At 42.2% G+C, this 10,508-nt stretch overlaps 1 protein-coding gene and 1 non-coding gene across 2 annotated transcripts in view; one reads left to right on the forward strand and one right to left on the reverse strand.

Annotated features, from left to right (window-relative positions):
• The window catches only part of LOC105563897 (tyrosine-protein kinase transmembrane receptor Ror), a 284,316-nt gene that overhangs the window by 268,343 nt on the left and 5,465 nt on the right, over positions 1-10,508 (reverse strand). The gene's annotated exons all lie outside the window — the stretch shown is intronic.
• Trnas-aga lies at positions 2,171-2,243 on the forward strand. Its single transcript has one exon. It is a non-coding gene; the product is annotated as a tRNA-Ser (tRNA).

The following is a 10,508-nucleotide window of genomic DNA, read 5'->3' on the forward strand; positions in this document are numbered from 1 at the left end:
TACGAAAGCGTTCGATTTTAATTGAGCGTCGAGACGAGAGAACGCGCGCGCGGAATTTCAGATTTTAGGAAAAATCAGATTTCCGCGGGATTGCGGGAGTAACGCCGACGATATATACACACGGGATGCGTGTCCCGATGGAACTTGGGGAACGACGCCAAGTTGAAATGGAGCGAATGCATACCTCTATGGGAACCCCGCGCGATCGACGGCGAACGGGGATGCGCGCCCTACGTGCACAACGTACTTGGTTTTATTTTACTTTAGGTCCCCGTCGACGGCAACCCTCGTCACCATATATCGATCGAGAGCTCGGTCGACCTGTCTCGTCTTAATGAGACTGTTTTGTGCGTTTCAATTAATTCCGCTAAGAGAAAGACAAGCGGACGTGCGGGATGAGGCGGGATTGCACGGCAGACTGATACGATTGGCAGCCCCGGGCTACGGCAGGAGGGATCATTTCGCCGGGGTATTTTCCCCGTGTATCACGGAATTAATTAATACCCGTTATACCGATACCCGCAACCGCTCGGCGACTTCCGCCGGGATCGCTGATACGACCCGAATTGTATATGATACGATACCGTATCGCATCGGGGATTCTATAACGCCAAGGACTCTGCGCGCGAATCAGATATCATCGGTCCGATGTAAATGAAATGATCGGAGAAAAGCCCCATATTTTATTTTAAGACGCTTCGCCCACGCACGGCACGGAGTACAGAATATTCTCAACGGCGCCGATATCGTTTACAAAAAATTATTTCATTTGTCGAAATATCACAATGAGTGATAACGAAAAATGAAGCAACTTTCGCAAAAATCAAGTGTAAACGGCAAATCAAATGTCACGCAAATTTTCGCAGAACTTTTATTTAGTAATTGAGATATATTTAAAGTTGAACAGCAAAAAGTTGTTAAAAGAGAGGCGCGCAATGGAATTTTTTCGCCAAGACAAATCGTATCCAAAATACGAAATATGAAACGTTATTGCGGATTCGTGTGTGAAAAAAAGAAACGTATATCGCTGTCGTTTCAATGCGTGCGGCATGACACGATTTCACGCGCTTGTCTTATAATGACCAGGAGATTTACAGCGCGAATCGAATTCTATTTCATATCCCATAGATTGAAATCAAACGATGCGCGATATGAATTACCCCGACAATCGTAGCATTAAATCACGTGACGGCATAAAAACCTTTTACCTGTTCCGCCCGATGATATTTGAATTGAGCGGCCGGATATTAATTATAACTACATGAAAGCGAGTATCGCGATGAAAGCGCGCTCGCTTTTCCAACAAGGGCTTCAGATTAATTTCAGTTTACTGCGCTTAATTCCTCCGTAGCCACAAATCGACAATTATGAAGGAAGTATCGATCATGACCTGCGTCGAAAATTTTACTTGCACACCCCATTCTAACACTATTATTGTGCTAATAAGAATATTCTGAAATGTCGCCAGCAGTAATTAACAACGTCGGTGTTTTCTTCACCTGGCATTTTGAACAAGTAGGTACTGCCGACAATCCTTCTCGGCGCGCAGTTTAAAAAGTCGAAAAATACGAGCGAAGATAAGAGCCAATATCTTTTTTTATCTTGTTCTCTAAAGCCCACTTTACACGATCTATAATTCGCGACAGAATTCAAGATAGAATTCTATTTTATAATTTCATATATTAAATTGACATATGTTTGTAGATTAGGTTAGTGTAGGTTATAACATTTACATATGGATGAGATCCGTTTTCCCTGCCGATTGGACACAAATACTCACAGCAATCAATGCTTAAGGTTTTTCATTAGACCAGATACAATTAATCAATCATATACAATTAATCACGCATTTTCATGCACTACACATACTTGATGCAGCTTTTCTATTTACAAAATTGGAGCATTATAATTATAATTCTGATTGTTCAAATGTTTTCTGTATTACACGATACATAAAAATTTAAAAATGGAATTCTGTCTCGAATTCTGTTGCGAATTATAGATCGTGTAAAGTGGGCTTAAGAAGAGACAGAGAATCCATTAACCTTCGGTTAGCAGTTAACCGATGTTTGTGAAACTGGCTCCAAGAGTGCCCCTATCGAAAAAAACGACTACACCAGAATTTGTTGCTATTTTTATACGTTATTATTGCGACAAATTATTACCACATGCCTCAGTGGTCGAATTGGTGAGACGCCCGCCTAGAGTGCAGGGAGGTCCAGGTTCAAATCCTGGCTGAGGTAATACTTTTCGCACTAAATTTTCTGTATTATTAAAAATGCCAGACATGGTCAAGAAAACACCGACTCTTATTGTACTTATTTCACGCTACTGTTATCATCGAACTTACTAAATCTCGGATCGAATTGTAACTCGAGTGTAAAAATGTAAAGCTTTTTTTATTATAGGATACATACAAAAATCCGTGATGACGTTTCATATTTCGTATTTTGGATACGATTTTTCCTAGCGAAAAAAAATTCGATTGCACGCTTCCCTTTTAATAACTTTTGGCCACTCAACTTAATCTCAAAAGCGTTATTGAGAACACGGTTTCTTTATCGAGGAAGATTAACAACAACCACGACGTAATATTGACCAGCAAATATGACCGCATATTGATCCCGCGAAACCAAAACAGGCGAGAATTTCGGCACTGGTGTGAAAGCACCGGCATACCTTTCACGTATTACGAAGAGGGCCCACTCACCTGCCAGTCGTCAGACAAGATTCCCTAATTGGGATTAATTCGCGCTAATTAATTAAATCACGGTATACCCGTCCATACACGCTCGTTGCGCTCGCCCGTGCAATTTCGGGTATATTCGTCTCTGGACATTCTACGAAAGCATATACCTATAACGCAATGGAGCAGAAACTTGACTTACGCGAACTGGAATAATACATTCAGAAGCCATCGCAACCGAAATATCTGTGACACCTCACGTGTTGTCAGGGATTAAAAATTGTCATTAATTTCAGGGAATTGGAACTTCAAAGTTAATATTTACGCGTATACGTTACGTATCGGTCATCGTGTTTCCGTCGTTACGCGCGAATGCAGAGACGATTCTTACTTTACAGCGAAAGAATTCATAAAGTCTGTCAAAAGTAAAACTCTACTGTTTACGCGCAGACCTAACTCAATTTCGAAAGAGCGCGGATGCGGAGCGAAAGTAAAATTTCAGCTCTAATAAAATCAGTTTGGACCAAATGATTCGTTAAAGATTAACGCTCGCGATTTAGAAAAGTTGACGGAAAAAAATATACGCGTTTCCCCGGCGCGCGCCCGTATTTGCTATCTACCCGGTTGCGTTCAAAAGCACGCCCGATGAATTGCAGTTGAAACGATACTGCCCCATTTTAGAGGACGGCATGCTGTACAATGCCGCGCCGAATATTGCGCCGGGCGAAAACGCATCCCGATATTATTGAAGCCTTCCGCGCTTTTGATCGCACTCCCGCCAAATGGTTCATTCCGGTAATGTAAACGCGCGATAGCCGCGAAATGTTTCTATCCTTCCCTCTCTCTCCACTAGAATTTCTAATTCTCGTTGTTCCACGTTGTCATCGCCATACTGTTAAGGCTATTCTACAATTGCGTAAACGTGGTTGTTAGCGGTTGTACAGTGTTGTAAAACACAGTTTTAAACTAGCATTTCCGATTGTAAAGCCTGTTGTAAAAGATGGCTCAACTTGATCTTTCACGACTACAACGATGTAGGACGTAAAAGCTAACCAATCATTCATTTCAATTACGACGTATCTCACTCTATCGTATATTACTTTGATGTACAACACTTACTACTACTTCTACTCCTACAACCCTACAACTACGTTTACGCAATTGTAGAATGGCCTTTACGTTTCCCTCATTTTGCAACGCGGCAATAGGATTTAAGCCCGCGTTACTACAGGTTGCGGATTTGGTTGCAATTGGGATCTACGATCGAGAATTTCTCATTGGCTAATTCTCGAGGGGTAAACCGCTGAGGGCATTCTGGTATACATTGCGGCATCACTGAGCATTAGACCTTGCTAGGACATTAATAAAATAAGATAAAATAAGATAATAAGAAAGTAATGCCCGCTGGGCATTAGTAGGCATTGGTGTACATGACTTTGGTCAACGGTTTACCCCTCGCTAACATCGAGAACACGGAATATACAGTCACCACGTTAGACTTTCTACTCCTCCCAGCTATAAAATATATTATCCGCATGGTTCCGAGTACTCGTATTTTTTCTGAGATCTTTATCGGACAACGACACCGATTACGCTGTCACTTCGGATATCGTTCTAGGAACGCGGTGATCTCATTCGTTCCAGTTTGGATAACGCGATACCGCGCACCATTGATTCCAAGGAGCGTGAGCGGAGAGAAAAAGTATGCGCGCGATCGCGACCGGGAGATAGGCGCGATAATTAAATCTGTCGCTTTGGAGGTGACTCTTATGTGGACAAAGCGCGAGCAAAAGGAACGTCGCGTTCGACGAAGCCCGGTGGAAATAACGCGACCGAAATGACTCGCAGATGTTAACCCGCGATGCTCGAAGCAGGGCATTTTCCGTCCGCCGCGCCGCCGACTTTGCGCGCTGAAAACTGTCCGGTCGAATGTGCACTTTGCTGCAATCTCGGAATGTACGCGGTGTGCAATATTAGATTAGAATGCAAACGCAAACGAGATTCATAGTCGGCCCCGCGTTTGCGTTGGTTAATCTTCGCGTTTGAGAACGCGTACGCCTGCTTTCTCTGCTTGGTTGCCTCAATATACATTTAAATACAATCGCCACTCCTACTCTTTTGAATAAGCGGCACCTTCCGAGCGGAAGGAGCTCGGAAAAGATCTGCTGATTTAAAGACGACGTATCGATACGTAAAAAGCAGAATTTATTTCGGAAAATGTTGACTGCGGGGAATAAGGCGATTTCTTTGCCAAGAAAATAACACTTATTTTGGAGTGCGAAGGCGGTTCGTTCGAAAATGTAGAAAAGTCGTCCATCAGATTTATTCGTCCTGTACAACGCTTCCGTAGCGGTCGGAGTATCGAGTAGCGCGACGTTGACACTTGCAGCGCAACGCGAAGCGCCAAAACTATTACCCAAAAATATTTAAAAAAATCCCTTCTTTAAATTCGGGCGGCCACATTCAACGCGATGGCAGCACCGGCCGATTCTCGGACCACCGTGTAGAAGCGGGAGGCGACGTTTTCGCGGCGATCTAAATTTAAGCCGCAGATTTATACGCCCTCACTCGCCGGGCATTGACTTTGGCTCCGGACTGACTTTCAACCCCCTTCTTCTCCACATCCACCCTTTCTCTCCTTTTTTTCCCTCTCGTCTCCTCCTCGCGTCGTCCCCTACTCGCGGCTCTCCGAGTCTTGCGGCTGTTCCCTCTTTGCTCGCTTATTCCCGCTGCTGTTTATTACCGTCACGCGATACTCGCGACGCGATGTCCTCGCAAATATAGAACGAGCAGGCTGGCCTTCGCTAAGGACGTCTCGAAAGCGTTACCGGACCGCCAGACTCATCAAGTCCACGGTAGGGCTAAAGGGCTCTCTCCGGCGAGGGCCATGGGACTATCTCTGCGATGGAACTTTGGAGGAACATAGTGGTACGAAATCCCTCGCGAGAGTCCACTCCGACGGAATAGCCGGAGCAATTTGTTCCGGACGAAACAGTGTAATCTAACGTTTCGGGGGGCCACGATAAAATCTGAAGGAACTCCGTCCCGAGTCTCTTTATCTTACCCCCTTTCTCTCGGACAACGTTCTTCTATTCAAGCCCCTGATGCACAGTGAATTTTTTGGAGCGAATCTCTAAGGATCTTATTTCCATGGTAGAATCTTCCGATGGACATTGTGATTATCGACTTAATTGATTTAGAATTCTCTAGCGATAGTTTTATTATTGGGACAAGATCGACTATAAATTAAAAATCCATAGACAAAAGTATAAGGCGGTTTCCCCCTCGGTACAAATATTTGTGATAGACATCCACATTTCGTCTCTTTTCGATGCTCTCCGCGTGCTTTCTAGCTCGAAAAAAAGAATTATTAAGCGCGACATCGTAGCGCGTTGGATTGTTTTTTCAAGACTGCGTCTTGATCGCGATCCGCTTACGACTCTATTACCAGAAGCAAAAGAAAAATATTGCTCTTCGCCCGAATAAAAGTACTACAGTTTAAAGCCATTACGGCAGAAAATCCGCGAATCGGTTTAAATTTTCTCGCGCTGTGTGTGCCAGCTTCGTGATGAAAGTTATTAGCAGCGCATCGATCATAATTATTAAATGTATCGAATAGATTAACGTTTAATTGACAATTAAAATGAGCTGTATAAATTATTCGCGAGGCAGGAAAGTTAATATGTACCTTCCACGAATTGTTGATATTATATTAACTGATATAAAAATCGCAGAGGACAATCTAAAACCGTCAGTCGGAAAATTTTTATCAATACGCCGGAAAAGAAATTTTCGCTACCATAGATAATCATGATTTGCTAAAAATACTTTGCCGCCGTAACTGTAAGTTTCTAAACCACAGCAAACGGTTTGCTGTCGCATCTAATACACTAGACACAGTAGCAAAATCTTAGCTATTACAACTAAATATTAGCTGAAATTGTACCACGTGCAGTTTTTAGCTACATTTTTTTTTCGTGCATGTATACGTTGCACTTGAAAAGCAATCTTACGATGCTGGTAGAAATACTGCCGAGCTTCCACCTTTCAACTCGGTTTTTCCTAAAAATTGCAGAACCTAGTGTCATACGAACGTTTTTCTTAATATCCACGTCGTCGACAGAAAGGAACATCGAGGGGAGTCTCGACTTCATCGGGCGAGAACAATAGTTCCGCGACGCGCGCCATCGTGCAATACGATTTCCCTCGAGTTAGTGATAAAGTGCACCGATATTTTAGCGACGATACTTCGAATTTATTTCGTCCCTACGTAGACTACGGTTTCTTTGTGCGATCACTCCTATTGTGCGCGATATGGGCAGCACGAGAGGAAGAAATGTGGAAGAAACTCCTTCAAGAGATTTCGCCAAATTTATGACTCGGTATAATGACGCAGACTGAATTTTAGTCCCCAAAGACTCAACGACTCGCTCGCGATTCGACCCGAACGTTGACCTGATGCATTATTTCATCGTACATTTTATATATCATTTATGACACATACGCATGATGTTTCTTCATGTTAGCCTCTGGAAAAACTTGCCAATGATTTTATTTTCATTCGTTGTAAAACATTTTAACAATATCTTGTTCACGGAACAATAATTAATACACAATAGCATATAGAATTAATTTTAGAAACAAAATAATATTTTATTTGCATTAAAGATGCTAGAAATTAATTTTTTTTAAATTTCTATTCTTGTATCTGTCTTGTTGCAAAATGGTAAGAAAATAGGCGTTTTTAATTAATGCGTATTTAAAATGACTACTGGAGTATCTATTTGATGTTTAGATAATTTTGGCCACTGATACCCGGCATTCAGCATTAGTTTGACTTTGTTTATGATTACTGCGGCAAAATGATAATATATTAAAAATACATGCGGGTCAGGGCGCAAGGGAATTCGTAATCGCCGAGGGGACCTTTGCGCGGGATCAACGCGATAATTCGAATTTTCATCCCGCGGCTAACGGTCCATACATATTTATAGTTTAATTAAAATCGATACGAGCTTACGCGCGCGGGGGTGGCTTAAACGGCGTGACGCACCGCTCGTTTTCTTTTGTGCGCGTATTTCAGTGCCGCCGCCGATGAAAATGCGTATCAATGAATATGTAGCGCCGAAAGACTCGAGAAGGCAAGCAGGGGGAAAACAGAATTGCTCCATTTCAATCATTCGATATCGTGCATGTGAATATACATTTTCATGTATGTAAATATACAGGTTTATTTCATCGAAAATATATATTAGGATAAAATATGGGAAACAATTTTTATGACAATGAAGAATCAGACTTTAAGCTTCGCTCTTCAAATGCGAAACAATATCAATATTCAATTGTTTCCGCTCGTTTTCTTTCCATCGTAAGACAGATCTTTTAGCGAATAAAATCTTAGATATAAAATCTGGCTCCTAACTCGATACAAAATATGAGAAGAGAAATGAAAATCTTACGTATCCTGATGTATAGAGGAAATCTCTATCATGAGATAGATTTCTAAATGAGGTAGCAGGTGTTTTCAACAACCAAATTCAATCACAAATCTTCTTTCGCAACGATTACGCGATCTAACAATGAATTTTCCACTAAACAGACTTCACTCCAAGGGCAATAAATTCATGGTGGAGCTAACAGACGACGCCTATTAATTTAGCAGAAATCCCGCTATCTCATATTACCAGCCTATCTCATAATAGAGGACTTTCCTCTATTATTTTACAAAATTACCCTTGGATACTTTACGTTCAAAACTAGCCCATACTTTCTACAGCTACCATCGAACGCGAATCGATATTCAAAAAATCAGTATTTATACCCCTTGATATTGCGAGAGCAGGCGCACAAAGTTGATTTATTCGGAAAAATCGAGATGAAAAGAAAGTGGAGGCAAGAGATGGCGCGATTCGCGATTTATAGGAAGGTAAGTCATACCCGCGAATGTAAGCGATGTACAATCAGCCGGGGCTTATCGATCATTAAGCGCGTCGATGCTGTTAACCGGCGCGCGTTTAATATACGACGAAAAACAACCGCGTAAATTACTCATCCTCGCACCCCGCAGAAGCGAACACGCGCCATTATACTGGTCCTCCCCGTGTAAGCGCTTCTCCACGGTGCTCGATACAACGCGGCTTACCTCACGGGTGTCGCCCGGCTACTATTTACGATCGCAAGAAGTATAAAGCCAGCGCGGATCGTTACACGCTCCTTTCGCGAACGACTTGTTCCTTCTCGCCCTTTTGTCCGTTGACAATTTCGAACGCGCACACCGCTGCAGCGCCGAAACCGAGAAATAAACCGTGTGTCAAAAATTTCTACACCATTTTCATTATATCAACATCTAAAATACTCGACGAATTTATATTGCGCGCGGCAACACATCGTTGAGATATTAGAGTAATGCAGCGTTGTCTTTCTTCTGCTTCAAATTTTTAATAGCATCACAACCACAGAAAAAATTTCCGGATCCAATGCTATTACACTTCAATGTATCATAAAGTGGAATCGATATAGCGCCAATCATATTTGTTATAGAGAAAGGAATACTTTAATCTTAAATGAAAAATTGTAAAATCTAAAATAAAATGATAGTGTCGTCTCTTGTCGAATATCGTGGCGCCAAGATGGAGAGAAAATTTATTCTAAACGCAAGAATATGTAGACTTACATTTATACAAGTTACTCTTGTCTCAATATAGTGAGTCAATCTTTTTTAATTCGACAGAGGAGAATTATTGATTTTATTTTGATATTGTCTTATTTTTATACTACGTGAGGTTGTGAGAAGTTTAAATGCGTCAAGACTATTTTTGTCTCGGTAACGGAAATCCTTTCTGAGGATGCAAAGACTTGGAAAAAGTCAACGAATAAATAATTCGCCAAAAGTAAATAAAATCTGAGGGGGGACGAGTGGAATGCGCTAATTAAATCATACTTTTAAGCTACTACTTTACGAGTTGTGCAGCTGTTTACAGAAATTATAATGTATTTGGTAGCGGTTTTGTGCAGCGGTGACGGAAAGAAAGTTTGTCACGATGCTGCCACATATGTATGATCATTTTCAGGCCGAAACACACACAGCATTCGCACCACGTTTCAATGTTATGTCCTCGTAGTCTCAAGTAAGCTTGTCAAGGACAAAAAGGGATAAAAAGGGATAAGAGGATCCCGATGGAGTCGCTCGAAACTAGGTCGAATGCTGCGACATGTATTCCCATCCGTTTTCTTTCATCACAAGTGTCTTTTAGTGCACGTTTCGAGAAATTTAATTCCTTTGCATCGCGTATATCCGCGTAGAAACTTATTAATGAATTTTAAGGCGTTTTGAGAAAAACGTGTGTGGAGTATTTTTCCTTCTTAAAATAAGTATCTCGCCTCAACCGTACATCATTCTACCCCGCGTAAGAAGCGTTGACAGCCACGAGTTGAAATAAATTAGCGCATTTGTTCGCATTGAGGAGGACCGAGGTGCGTCGCGGGTAAAAATAGTGGGAGACGACTCGGCCCCGCTAATTACCGACGGCAACATATTAGCATAGAACTCCCGTAAAATTCGTGAGCGGTGACGAAAGAAAACGAGGGAGACTTTTCTCACCCCCTTCGGCACGGCGCGACACGGCGTCGTCATCGTGATATTTCGTTGTGCCGTCACGCCTCGCGCCGTCCTCTCTTTGAGCTCTAAATAACGTCCGATGGAGTCCTTAAACGCGGGGATGCGGCGCCGCGCGTAATATCCGTTATTTACAAGCCAATAAAATCGCGCGTCTCGAAACTTGAACGCATAAATAAGCGACGGGAGAGGAAAAACTAAGAACAC

This window comes from Vollenhovia emeryi, unplaced genomic scaffold, assembly GCF_000949405.1.
Source record: "Vollenhovia emeryi isolate VEMERY1.0 unplaced genomic scaffold, V.emery_V1.0 DF939170.1, whole genome shotgun sequence".
Classification (NCBI taxonomy): Eukaryota; Metazoa; Arthropoda; class Insecta; order Hymenoptera; family Formicidae; genus Vollenhovia; species Vollenhovia emeryi.